The 14537-nt window shown below is 42.7% G+C and overlaps 1 long non-coding RNA gene across 2 annotated transcripts in view; it reads left to right on the top strand.

Moving 5' to 3' along the window:
- The first annotated feature begins 4691 nt into the window (after positions 1-4691).
- LOC133219391 (uncharacterized) overlaps positions 4692-14537 on the top strand; it is a 61877-nt gene continuing 52031 nt past the window's right edge. For both annotated transcript variants that reach the window (XR_009727425.1, XR_009727426.1), the window contains exons 1-2: positions 4692-4946; positions 9075-9162. This is a non-coding gene — a long non-coding RNA (uncharacterized LOC133219391). The remainder of the gene's footprint in view (positions 4947-9074; positions 9163-14537) is intronic.

Here is a 14537-nt window from a genome sequence, read left to right as displayed (position 1 = left end):
GACTTCCAGAAAGCGCCTGAACAGGCGTAGCCTGCAAGTGATCTAAAAGAATAAAGCAAAGGTAAAGCTTTCCAGTCACAATTTGATTAGCTTTGTAAAACAACACTTCACAGCACCTCCATCGCTAGAAAAGGTCTGAGGCAAAAATAAAGATGCATTTCAGAAGACAGGAGATTAGATAAGAGTCTTCTTAGCTCTAACAAGACTGCCCAATTAATTTAAAATATATTGTATTGTATATGAAGAAAAAGAGTAAAACAAATAATAAAAAAAATCTTTTATTCCAAAGACCCCCAAAAGTCTATGAAGCAAAATATAGTTTTAAATGTAAATGAAATGTTGTTTAATGTGCTACTGGTGAACTTCTGCTTGAAAGCAAATTTCTCCCCTGACTGCAAGTTCTGCAGTGCTGATAATTCCTGATGCACAGACATGTAAGATTCATTGACCTATTTAAATGCATTTCCCTGTTAAGAGGCCTGATTACCCAGGACTGGCCAAACTAGTCCCACTCTATATCTAAATCTGACATCTCAACTCCAGCGTGATTCATTATTATATGATAAGGATGCCAGGAAGTAGCAAACACACAAAGTGGGGAAGGAATGCAAGTGGGAAATATCTGACATTCAGAGAGGGTGCTTGAAGCTGACTTAGCGAATGCTAATGAACTGCCAGTTTGGACCATTTCCTGCTTATGCTAAAAAAAGGTTTGCTTTATCAGAAATGAACCTTTTTTAAATACAAGACAAGCATAATGCATTTGCATGGTTGAAGAATCCACCTAAAATCCCTTTTGCTTTAAAAAATATAGTGCTATTTTGGAACCAGGTCAGGAGACAAGTCTGTTGTAACTGACTCAGTTATAATTATAGTACAGATCAGGCCCCGACTCCACTGTAATTGTATAGCATGACAGGCTTGTGCATGAACGAAGAGTAGGAGTCTTGGCTAGAGCAAGACAAATTCTAATATCATGAACATAACAGTGAAAATCATAATTACAGATACGTCACGGTGGATTGGAGATGTAGCAGGCATGAACTGATTCCTGGTGACCTGGGAGGGGCTGACTCAGCTCCACTCTGCTGCTGCTAGTCGGCAAAGCAGTCAGGCTATGATCACTGCTTTTTGCCAAGAGGGAAAATGATTGGTAGGGTGGATATTCCCTGTGGGTCATTGACAGCTGCTGGTGACGAAGGGCTCATCTTTTACTTTACCATGGTGAGGTGATCCCTAAAAGCAGGCAAGAGCTTTCCTCCCAGAGCAAAAACCAAAGCAGCAGCAACAGGGTACTTTCCTTGCTCCTGCAACACATGGGAGAGGCAAATGCTTCCAGTGGATCACACTGGGGCTATGCTATACATCGCCATTCTGCATGCTCTGCTCCTCTACCTCTCCAGCAGTACAAAAAGGCGTGTCTTCCCCTCAGCTAGCAGGTGACTGCAAAGCCAGCACACGTTTTCATCAACCACCTCTGCAATGCAAAAGGTGACCTACAGCAAAGGCATCAGATAAACAGCCAGAGGTGTTACTGTTTCTGCAGCTGGGCTCATAAGACTCTACCTGAGCACTTTGATGCCTCAGGGTTTGGTTCAAAGCAATCAAGTCACCAAGTAAAAAGCAGATGCAGAGATCCACCAAGACCAGGCTTATTCAGCATCACACCTCTTGGACATCCTTGGCGTCAAGCACCAAGCTGCAGGGAGGTAGAGAATTTTTTTCCAGGTGTACATGACCCTGTTACACCTTTCCTTTAGGATTTAGTGATGATATCAGTGCCTTTTATAGAACAGGGCAGTAGTTAAGCACTTTGATGGGCTTCAGGGTCTGCCCTTCACAAGTTCAGGGGCCTTCTCAGGTTTATAGATTCACATCTGACCTTTCCCACTTCCCAGAACAGCATCCTTTAATCACTAGGCTCTAGGCTCCAGAGAACAAGAGGGTCTTGCCCACCCTTCCAGTGCTATGTGGAAGATACGGTTTTCTACATCCTTCCAAAAACTGGTGAGAAAGGGAGACGGAGACATGATTATCCATTTTACATTAAACAGTTACTGGAGTTGACATTTGAGTGTACAACAAAAAAACAACAGATGGATATTGACAGATGGAGAAGCATGAAGAAACAATGAGACATCCTCAACCACTCTTCTCTGCTTCTGAAACATGTTATTGTTTCCCCTACCATCTCTCTTGACCCCAGCCCCATTTTCAAGTGCTACTCCATATGCTTCCTTTCTCTTCCTCCATATGTCTTAAACATGTAAAAAATAATAAAAAAAAAAGAATTAATTCCACTTCTTCTGGCCCTACTCAGCCAATTTCCCCCCGCTCTAAAATCTGCTTTCTGTTCCCTCTTGTCCACAGAAACAGTTTATGGCATTACCAGCAAAGTCACCAGCTAACTTGTCCTCCCTTCCATTTTAGAGAGACTGCACACCCTCACTTCCTGAAAACCACCTGTTATCCAGCTTTCATAAATGCCATACACTTCTTGTTTTCCTCCATTCCCATGCCATGACACACTTCCACATCTTCAGCTACCTCTTACAAACTCAGCAATTTAACTTCTTCATTTCCACTCTGGTTTGCTAACAGCTTGCCTTTCTGTTGCCAGCTGAACTTCCTCAATATCCCTCTGCAGAAATCAGACCACATGCCAGCAAACTGTAAAACTCATGCACTTTCTTAAGTTCCTTCTCTTCCTTGATGCTTCTTAAGCTTGAAAATAAAATGTATCCGCTATTTTTGACTTACATTTTCTGATCCAAATTTTTCCACTGTCACTCATTATTAAAATTCATACAATAGTATTTTCTCCATGATCTCCAACCAATAAACATGCCAGCACTTCTTAAGTTATACCACAGATAAGAGATATGTTCTTCTCTGGCTCCTGATGTTTTACTTAAGTCCGTTTCTTTCTTACCTTTTACTTGGATCAAACCCCATTCCTCTGCACGTACTTTTGCTGACCTTGCTATTAAATTTCAGTTCTTCCCCTCTTGCCTTCATGGACATGCACACTTTAGGGTCTTTCTGTATCTCCTTCATCTGCAGAAACTCTTCATTCGCCACTTTCAAAGATCCCACTCTGTCTTTTCTTTCCCTGTTCCTGGAACCGATCCACTGGCCCAATCCATCTAATTTTCATTGGCTCTTCTCTGAAAAGAGCTATAAATCCTAGCTTCCCTGCTCTCAGTACTAGAAATTACTAATAAAGATTAATGGAGTCATTAGCCGGATGCAAGCAAACTTCACTGCTTGTTTACTTATATTTCACTGCTTATTTGATAATATTATTTGTGATTGTAAACTATGATAAGACTGTTGCCACTTCTGATGCACCTCTAAGTACCTGGCATGTTCTGAGACGTGTATAAATTACACTCAGATTGTCACGAAATTGGACTAACATTTAAAGCTTTGCAAAATTCATCTCCACCAAATTCTGGTGTCTGAATTCAGTGCTCCATTTGGAACCTGGCATGCAATATAATTATAGTGAAAGGTGAAATAGAATAGTATGAACACTTTGCATACCTGCTATTCACCATCTGTTCTTCTCTGTGATAGAATGATATAGCTTCTCTTTACAGAGAAGCTTTTGACTCGATCAGAAAGGGAAAAATAGCATTTTTTGCTATACTGCAGAAAGATTTTTATTTTGTTCTTAAAAAAAAATAAACTTAATATATCTTAGTGGGCTATGATGATATATTAGATGACTTCTAACTTCAGAAGCCATAAATTAGTACGCCATTACCAGGAAATCATAGTACTGCCTTAACAGGACCATGAGGCACTTTGGCATCTTTTTATGCTTTGTCTGGATCATTGGCCCTAAAAGGTGAAGCCACAGGCATTGGAACTTATCCTAAAAACAGACTAAGGTTTTCACATAATCAAGGAGTAAATCATTAGAACAAAAAATGCCATTGCAAGATTTGCAATGATTCCACAATCACTTGCAAAAGTGAGAGTGAAAGGTAGGGTGGGCACAGGCACCCTAATTGAGTGATACCTGTGTTGAATCACAGTGAAAAGTTCGCTTTGCTTTACAAGCTGTATCCCATAGACCTGCTGACCTTAACACGGGAGTGAGAAATGAAGGAATAACTAGGAATGTCACTTCTCCTGCCTTTTTTAGAGCAAATTCTCACCTGGGGCACAGCACTTTCCTTTCTACCCCTTGTCTGGGGAGCGAAGCTGCCCCAGCAGTGGTACCTGCCTCTTGCTCTCCTCTTAGGTGGTTTCCGCACCCATGTCAGCATGCTGCCCCCAACCTAGTGGGGTGCCAACGGGTCAAGTCAGCCCACCCAGCCCTCCTGCAGGCCTGTCTCCAGGGGGTTCGTAGTCTTAAAAAGAAAATTAGTTTATTATTATTATTAATAGAATTTATATATATCTAAAAAATCAGGGCATGGGAAGGGTTAACTTTTCAGACCCAGACAGTTCCCCGCTGATCTGGTAATGAGTAAGCAATGCAGCTGAATGTCAATAGCTCGGTGTGAACTCCCATAACCCAGCTGAGCCCTGTGCTGGGGGGATGAAGGAGGGGGGAGTAATCGCCTTGACCCCCCCCCCCCGACCTCCCCCAGCCCGCTGGGCTCCTACGTGCTGCTTGCCGGAGTGCGAGAAGCCTTTTATAACAACTGGGTCTGAGTCAGCTGTTGGAGGTAATATAATATACCTTAGTCAATAGCTGTACGTTGCACAACATACGATGTGGCAGTTCCTTTCTAACTTGGGGAGCCACCCAGTCTTTTTAGGATTTCCAGGAAGAGCTGTGGCATCTGACCTTCAACTGTTATTAAAAGAAATCAAAGGTTGTATAACAGTCTGCTGGAGCTTTGCATTTCTTACTGGAGTTGTGTTTCTTCAAATGCCTCTACATTTCTGAGCTTCTCAGGTTCTTTATTCCTTTACTTGTTTATCCTCTGGTAAGCATTTATTAATAGAGAGACTTATTCCTTTACTGTACTTGTTTATCTTTCAGGGGGTTTGTTTTGGTTTTCAATTTAGAAGCAGAAGGGTCTCCCACGCATTTCACATTTCTGTCTGCGGGTGAAGTCCCTGCATGGCTTTGATAGCAATCTTCCAGCTGTCCATTTGCACCCTGGAATCCCTCCCTTTGGCTGATTTTCTGCATTATCACCATAGTTTTTGACTAAGACTATTAATCCACCTGTCCCTCTGTGAAAGCGGATAGATTGGCTTGTGCAAAAGGGGAGTAAGATGGTATGAACTGTAAGTCTGCTATTAATCCTGTTAATACGGGATTAAACTGAAGCCCTATGAGTTGGAAAGGCTGATTTGATTGTTTGGGACTATAACTTAGCTCTCCCTTATGAAAGTAGAGTTTGCCATGCATCACATTTTGTGATTTGCATATTTGCTCTCTGAGGAAATCAAGGTTAAATATAGCAAGGAGATTCTGCTGGCTTAAACTGGTAGCACAACTATGTTCCTTCAGCCTAACAGTCTCCCGGATAGCAGAAGGAACCTGTCTGTTCTTGTCTCGCAGTAACTGCATGCTATAATACAACTTATATTGTTGGCTTATGCTTTGCCTCTGACCTTTACACGCACTTTGCTTAGGTACCAGATAGACTGCATGCCTTATTTTAGAAGGAAAGAAGCGACAGAGGAACTGGACTAAAATAAATGTCTTGCCATTGTTATTTTCAGTAAAAGAGTTACAAAATCAACGGCAATGGAAGGCTGAACAGCATCATATATTCCCTGTGCGAGGCTATCATATAGAGCAACATCTATCTCATTAAAAAAAAAAAAAAAAGTTGATACTGTCTCTGTGTTAGAGATTAGCATTCTGCTTGCTCCTCAGCCTTAAGAGAAGGCCTATAAATTATTAATACTAACATCAGTGTGAGACAACAGATGGTAAAGATTACTTGGAAAAAGTCTTCACATTAACATATTACGGCCTTGGTTTCACAGCACGTTGGGACTGTTTCTTGCTGCTGCCAGCCGGCCTGGCCCTGGGAGAAACCTCCCAGCAGAGGGGAATCCTTGGGCAGCAGCAGCAGAAAGGTCCTGCCCTGGTTCAGCTGCACAGATATGGTGGCCCAGCCACCACCACAGAGGGGCTGGTGTGTGTCATTGCCCAGTGAGGGTCCTGGCATCTGCTACACCAGGGATGAGACCAAGAAGGAAGGAGCTCAGGGCTAGGAAAACCTTCAGCTGGCTAAAACATGTATTCCTTGCTGCGATGCTTCCAGATGGGATCAGTTACATTGCATGCTCTGAAAAATAAGAAATACGCATTTATCAGTTTTAAACTGTTGTTGAGCCAGTGGTGCTACGAGACCCAAAGTATTCACGGATATAATTATGTATATGTGCATCATCCAAAAATTTTGCAAGCAATTAAAGTATTTTTATGCTCTCTAGAACTGGTTACTTTAGCTTTATCAGGTTTACAAACATATTAAAGTTGTATCAAGCAAGTAAATTAGAAATTTCTGTTAAGAGGGTAAGAGTATTGCATTGTCTCCCTATCTAGCACTTGTTACAGCAGAACATGACCTTTACTCTTGTCTTAGAGTTATCAGTCTATGACCCTCCTGCCCATGGCTCTGCTCACACCATTTTTGAAGATAACTCTGTCAGAACCTCTGACACTGAAAGAATTTATCCAGCCTCTTAAGGACTTTTACAGGAGACATTTTCTCATGGCCCATTACTTCTGCGAATGCATATGCCATGTGAGTGTTTCACTGTGATTAAATCATGACTTAAAACATAATTCTCATGTTCCTACATCCTCTGGGTGTCACAGAAAATTTTCCCCAAAGCCTAAATAACGAGTTGGGCAGTGCACAGGTGAGAGCATAGAATGATCGCTAGAAAATGCCTTCAGTGACGTTGTTGCTGTGATATTTTCATAATGAGTACCAAAGCCTTGGTTAAGCAGTTTTGGACTCATACCTCATCATTTTCATAGATAGTAATACTTATTTTACTGAACAAATATGGTTATTCCCTTCATTATTTTGTCACACTGCCTTGCAGAATACTTCATTGCCTTGGCTTTCACCAGTCTTCTTTAGGGGAAAATGTCTATGTTTGCACAGCTGCCAGTCCAAAACCTTCGTGGTGAAACTGTTTCTTAGATCCTGGCATCACCGGTTTCAGTGCATCCAGACTACACCTTCAGGGACTTCTGGCTTCACATTCAGTTTTACATGATGACTTGGAATATTAGGTACATGTAGCACATCCCTGAGATGCCACCCTGGAAACAGCTGGCCCTTGAAATTTCCTGATTTGGGAATGAGGTGCTGGAAGAACTGTTTGAAGATGCCTGATATCATAAAATGTTGATTTGTGACACTGATCTTTTTTTAATCATTTAACAATACAGTTAACAGGTTCTTGGAACAAACATCAGATTAACCAGGCCTGCTACTTGATATTAGTTTAGAATTAATTTTTCCCCACAAAATTCCACTTACTATTATAGTGCTTAATTTTGCTGTATAGAAGAATTCCCCAAAGTCTCAGTCCTAAGGCCACTGAAGATGAAGGCAACATTCAGATTAAGGTTAGCAGGGAAAGCGTTCAGGAAACAGTATTAGTGGTACAGAAAGGGATTCAGATGTTAGCTTGTGATAATTCGTGATCACCTCTACCTAAAAACAGCTACACTGGCACAGATTTGCATTTGCCAATGAAAAGCCAACAAGTGTTTACAGGCTCTGGATTACGATGGTGGCAATCTGTTATGTCACAAATAATCTTGTTCCCAAGTGCTGAATGAGGGTAATTTGTAATCCGCTTTCTCTGAGTGAATGTACCACTAATAACCTCTTTTCGCTTGCTGATTTGATGGGGACTTGGGAGTCAAGGCCTTGTTTGTCAGCTGCAGCACGGGACAACTGAGTACAGCCCAGGGGGAGGGCACAGAGCTGGTCTACAGCTCACCACCCCAGCCCCACTCAACAGTCATTTGGGGTCCTGGGGGAGAGTTGTTGCTAAGACTTCTAACAGAAGGTGCAGCTAGAAGGGATTTTGGATTCTTGTGTCCTGGATGAGTTTCCAGACTCTTCACCCCATAGTTGGTATCAGAGGGGTGATATTATAGGGCTCTGAAAGCAGTGGTAGCAGCTCTCCTCTCCAGTCAGAGAACGTCCTGGGGAAGGTTGCCAAGGTTCTCTGAGATCAAAAGAGAAAAGCAAAAAGACATGCGTAAAAATGAGAGTGATACATGTGAAATCAAGTTTATATGAAGGAGGACAGACTAGACTGTTCTACACTTGTTCTTCCTGCTCTCTGAGCTCTTGTTGAACAAGCAATCTCAAATTCAGAGCCATGGACCATGCTTATCCCATGTACCTCCATCCTCCCCCAAGTCCTATCTGAACCTCAAAGAGGAAGAGGTCTCCATGTCCTTAAATTGTAAGAGGCAGACCTAGTGAAGTGATATTTTCTGAATAATGTGAATCAGCTGGCTCCAGGGAAACCAAATAATGATGAAGAACTGGGGAAGCCTTTTTGGTTCAGCCAGTGAAGTATTAGACTTGGAAAGGTGATAGGAAGATCTGGCATCATTCAAATGCACACAGAGGGACTAAAGCCATTCTTAGATTTTTCTGAGTATAGAATCAACATAGTGCAAAACAGCCAGTGCTATCTGTGTCAAAAATAACAGTACAGGTGTAGCTTTGTGTGTCACAGTGCGCAGATGATAGGAATGCTCAAATCCTGATATGCACTGTGTTTTGTATGAAGGCCAGCTGGTGATCTATATGAAATAAAAACGTGATTACAGATAACTGAAACCACTGAAAACAAACCTAACTGAAGGCATTGGTATGTTTGAAGGGGAGGGGAGAAACAAACACGCAGAAAAAAAGTCAATTAAGATTCCTGGGGAGGGAGGGAAGCTGCTTGGTGTTCCGCAGAGGGACTAAATGCTGAAGGGAGGAGCAGACTTTACAAGGTAATGAGAGTGCTAAATGGCAAAGTTTGGGCTGGGTGAAAGGTAGAGCTTCAAAGGAGGAATATGCACAACTTGGATCCTAAACAGCCTTTACATCTATCCTTAGCAAACTCGAAGATGAAAGGATCTGCATTCAAAGGACCTGCTTTTCTCTTGCCTTTCACCTTCTGAGCTTATTTGTATCTGCGCAAAGGGTATGTAAATTGCCAGGGCTCCAGTTCAGTGGCTTGTTTTCTAGATATATAGGATGAACAAGCCTATATGCTGGGATGTGAATACCTGAGGACTCTCATATCCTACCACATGCTGCTGATGGTGCCCTGTGCTATTCTGGTAAGGGGCAGGGGGGTGAATCTTCTCTAGTGCTTTGGATAGTGTATGCATAATACTGCAGCTACAAATGTGAGGTGAGATACTGAAACACTGATAAATTTTTGGGTTCTGTTGTTTCTCCTCTGCCGAGGTCCGTGGTGCACTGCCCATGCCTCTGCCCTTTTGCCCGCTGCCCTTCTCACGCTCATGCTGCATCAGCAGGGGAGATGCCCATGGGGAGGGCTGCTCCCCACCCTGTGAGGGCAGGCAAGCAGAAGAGCTGCTGTGCATGCAGCCTCCATCATTAGCCATACTAGAAGCCTTCCTGCTAATGAAAGGGGCTGGATGCATGTGGGAATTGGGCTGGGGTAAGAGGGAGGGGTGGTGCATTTGGGGTCCCAGATACGAGGGTTTGGAGAGAGACGAAAAAAGGCTCTCCTCACCAAGAAGAGTTCCATCAATTTAGTTATCAGGACAGCATGGAAACTGTAGGGAAACACTGGAGGATGAGGAACTGATGTGCACTTTTTGAGTCTCATTTCACTTGTGGGACTGTTAATTATGAGAATATAGAAATGATTGGGAATGCTTGTATTTAGACAGTGTGCTTCAGGATTCACTGCAGTTAAGCCCCAGTTACTCCAGTGGTATTAAAGATCCTGTGTGGGTTTTGCAAAATTCATTTACATCCATTTAAGGCCCCTTTGCTCAGACCGAGCAAATGACAACAGATCCTAAGTGAGAAAAATAAAGGGAAAGGAGAAAAGACTGATCTCAAAAAGAAATGAGCTTCACATTTGTGGTCCATTTACAGCCAAAGACACAATCACCTAATCTGACTCCTAAAGTTAGTCCTAAATATCAGTGTAGGCAAGTCCCTGGATACTTGCCAGTGTCTCAGGGCAGATAACATCAGCACAAGTCGAGAAGAGCTCTTGAGTCTAGCCTGCGTTTTAATATACTATTAAAATAAAATGAGACAGCAATTAGTTTCTCTTCAGCTATTCCACAGCATAACTTCATCGGTCAATTAGTATGAATAAATAAATATAGGTCTTGAATTATTAAACTGCAAATAGAAGAAGCAACTGCATTTAATATTTCACTGTTCCTTCTCCTTGCTGTTTTGCTTTGCTTGGAGTTTTGAGTCAGTTGGTATTACAGGAGTGCTGTTGTCTATTCTTAACTCTTTCCAAACTTTTCATTCTTTCCTAGGGTAATTTTCTTACTCCAATAACACTTTTAATCCTGGCTTAAGATATAAAGGTCGGATTATCAGAGGGTATGCATTCACAGAGCAACAGTCTAGCCTCTGGGAGCAACGGGGAGTTCAGTGGCTTAAAAAAAGAGAAAAAAAAGGACATCTAGCGCTTCAGTGTGGGCTTACTAACTTGAAGTTCCCACACACTAAAACCTTCACAGAATCATAGGGTGGTTTGGGTTGGAAGGGACCTTAAAGTTCATTCAGTTCCAACCCCCCTGCCATGAGGGGTTGGCCTTAATCTTTCTCTACATGGGCTATAGAAGAGTAAACAATGTCTGATTATCCCACCGGTTAATCCCTTTTCCTAGTAAGAGAGGCAGAAACAGGGGTTGAGCAGGGTTAGGATATCTCCTGTTCGTGTCTGAAGACTCACAGATACTTGGGGCAGAGAGGTCCAGTCTGACAGATCTGCTTAGGAAGCTGGAGTACCACAGGCTGTAGGAACTGCTCAGGACCTTTGACACTTCAGGCTCCATGTGCTGTGACTGTCTCAAGTGTTATTTGAATGTGTAATCAACAGGGATCAGTCTCTTTAGCTGCTGCATGGTGGAAAAGTCGTGTGCAAAGAGAAACCTCATTTTAATTTTAGACTTTGATTATTTCCAGAAGATCTCCAAGAAGGTAGATCAGAGCATTTTCTGACTTCTTTGTTCACAAATGCTACTGTTGACCTCTTTGGTCACTGGTGCTGATTCTTACAGAAATGGGTCACTACTGTAAGTCGTTCTGTACTTTACCAAAGCGTCTGGACGTCAGATCACATGTTCCCTGCAGGAAATGGACAAAGAATATATCAAATAATAGTAACATGTTTAATCCTCTGTTGATGAGAATGTCAATGCATATAAGAGGAGGAAGAAGTGCAACTTCAAGTCAGTAAGCTGGAGAGGGCCTAAAAGCTCTTGGGGTATTTCCCTCCTGAGATGCCACTGCCTTCTGACCTCTGGTTTTGATTGTGGACAAAATTCTTATAGTAATGGCACTGTTGTACATGAGAAGAGAGTGGGTTCTCCTCTAACTGCCTCAGAAGAAATTCTTTGCTATGAGGGTGGTGAGGCACTGGAACAGGCTGCCAAGGAAGTGGTGAACACTCCACCCCTGGAAGTTCAAGGCCAAGCTGGACAGGGCCTTGAGCACCCTGGTCTAGTGGAAAACGTCCCTGGCCATGGCAGAGTGGTTGGAACTGGATGAGCTTAAAGTCCTTTCAACCTAAACCATTCTGTGATTCTATGACTGTTTTGCTCAAGATATACATACTGGTGACCCCAAACTTGTGACCTGGGCAAACACGCAGTGCAATAGGAGTGTATATGTAGAAAACAAGTAGTGCCAAGGAGCCAGTGTCTCACTGTGTGTGCTGTGAGGGTTCTTGTCTTGGACTAGCTCTGGCAGTCTGAGCTCCTGTAGCAGCTGGATCATCCTGGGTGAATCTCTGGAATGCATCCTCCAGTTAAACTTTGTCTAAAAGAGGCCCAGCTATCTTATCCTAAGACTGCCTCACAGTGTGAAATAATACGCACTAAAAGCGTGCACTGGGGAGGTTTGTAAACCTGAATCAAAACACTAAAACTGATGCACCCTGCTTAAGGCAGCAGACTGCAGCAGCAGCACCACCACTCCCCACGAAGCCACCCACCTCAGTGCTGCCTGCTTCACGGCACAGCGCTGGCATCCCGCAGGGTGAGGGCAGCATGCTGGCTGCGGGGAGCCGCCATGGAGTTATGGGGCTTAGTAAGACTCGGGAGGGAAAGAGAAGGCTGAGCGCCGCAGCCCTAGGTCGCAAAACCCAGTGGTGACCTACACCTGCCCATCACAGACTGAACTCTGCTGGCACCCATCCTGTGGTTTCCCACTCTTCAGTATTCGATGCTGATGACAAACCTTGAGCTGCTTCTGTGTACACTGTAGGTGTATTATTTTGTCACCTTTGAAGTCGCTTGAGGCACCCTGTGAGCTAAGTGCATTCCTCTTAGGTTGGTTCACTGCAGTGTATTTTACAATGTTAATTTCAATGACATTTTGTTTTCTATTTTAGTTTAAATATTTATTTTTTTGCCATTTTCTGGCCTGCTTTTATGTTCTTGTTTCCAGCTGTTGCTAGTGTAAGACCCCTGAAGAGTGTAGTTTGGGTATGTCAGTGAAACTTTTTCATCCTGTACAGCTTTTGGGTAGCAATCATAAATGGCTCATGGCAGCAGGCAGGGGGAGGATGTGGCATACAGCCTTGTGGTTATGTCTAACAAGCACTGCTGTCTGGTCTGCTCTGGTCTGCATTATTTTCTCCTCTCTACTTAGCTGCCATGGTGATAGGTTACTTGGGCATACCAGAAATAGACAAACTATCAGGGCTTTCACTGAGTCTGATCATGAGGGCTCGCTGTACTTGAGCATATGCATATATTTGTGAAAACTGCCACTTGAGGCTGTTGCCTACAACATAGTGTGGCGAGTATCATTGTGCTTGCATTCACAAGTGTGCAAGAGCTTTTACTGGGAGCGCTGGATATAAGAAACAGGATACTTAATTCTGGTCAACCTGAAGAGGAGTTTTACCTCCTCTGTCCTGTTCCAGGCAACTTTCTGCAAATTAGCAAGGCTCTACAAGGATTCAACTTGGTAGGCAAGTACCAGCTTTGGTGTCTCTGTATCCCTGCAAAGCAGAGATGGTAGCTTAAATGCCTGTGTTGTTTGTGGTCCTGAAGCTGGAATGACAGGCATGACCACAGAGATTCCCCCTTTCCTATCATGTCCACTAGCAAATTGGTGAAATTCCCATGTACAAGATACCTGCCAGACTTTGGGAGGGATAAGTCCCTCTCCAAGGGTCCCAGGAAAGATGCTTCCTGTGTCCCTGCAGAAACACGTAGTAACAGAGGGCTTGTAGCTTAAAGCTGTGCTTTTTTGTGAGACAATCCATGAGGTATAGAACAAGTTTGAGAAGATAAAACTAAACCAGAGCTAGGACAGGGCACGTACTGGAAAAATAAGTAAGTCTCACAACTGGAGCCTGAGACTCAACTCTTGTATCTGTAGGGTCAGGATAACCCACATCATCTCTCGCAGCTTGTTCAGGTCAAGTAGGAGGGTTCCTTCCCTGCCTGTGCACTGAAGGAAACCAGCATGTACAGGTGGTCCTCCTGACGCAAAAGCCAGCCTTGTGTGCTGACAGCAGCATGACCAGGGCACCCTACACCAGCAGCCCTTGCAATGCCACATGGCTAGTGGCAGTGCATGAGTCTGACAACCATCCCATGCATCTCTAACCTGAGAAAATGGAGCCCAGGCAAATGGGCCCAAATAGTTCAAAAGAAAGAGGGAAAGTAGATAAAATGGTATTTAAGAAGGAAAATATTAAATATATGGAGGTATTTATGGTAGGTCAGAAAGGGGGAAAAGAAGCAGAGCCACAACAGGTAAAGCAAGCTGAAGAAATATGGAAGGAAGAGAAAAACTGGGTAGATGGAATAAAAGCATTAATAAGGATGGCTGGAATTTTAAATTTTTACATGAGCTGTTAAATACTAATTTTAAGTAAGGATAACTGATTTTTAAAAGGTATTAGGTGAACTTTTAAATATATTTTATTCTACTCTTTCACATTTGAATCTAATTTTTAAAGGTAATTCCTAAAGTAGTTGATATGACTATTATTATTATTTTTTTATGTGATTCACTTAGATCTGACTGTTACATACCTGTCAAAATGTTCCAAACTATAGCTTTTGCTGTTGTATTGTCCCTTTACATGCGTAAACCCTTCAGGAAAGTGGCAGGTGTCATAGAAAGGGAGAAGAAGCCATTCAGAAATTAAGGTGCTCACAAAATGAGAATTTGTAGATGATTTCTTCAACATGGAGGTAGAAATACAGCATTGTGTGCTTCTATGAGCTTATATTTTATGTCTGTGTATGGGTAAACTGTATCTAAAATGCAATTATAGATGTTTTTACTCATGAGATAATACATCAAGAACACCCTTCCCTTAAAAGGAAA

The sequence above is a fragment of the Neopsephotus bourkii genome, unplaced genomic scaffold (assembly GCF_033783945.1).
Source record: "Neopsephotus bourkii isolate Nb327-2 ecotype Australia unplaced genomic scaffold, CSIRO-AGI_Nbou_v1 NB_1350, whole genome shotgun sequence".
NCBI classification, from domain to species: domain Eukaryota; kingdom Metazoa; phylum Chordata; class Aves; order Psittaciformes; family Psittacidae; genus Neopsephotus; species Neopsephotus bourkii.
The sequence above is the reverse complement of the archived record's forward strand: the minus strand, read 5'-3'. Positions and strand labels throughout refer to the sequence as shown.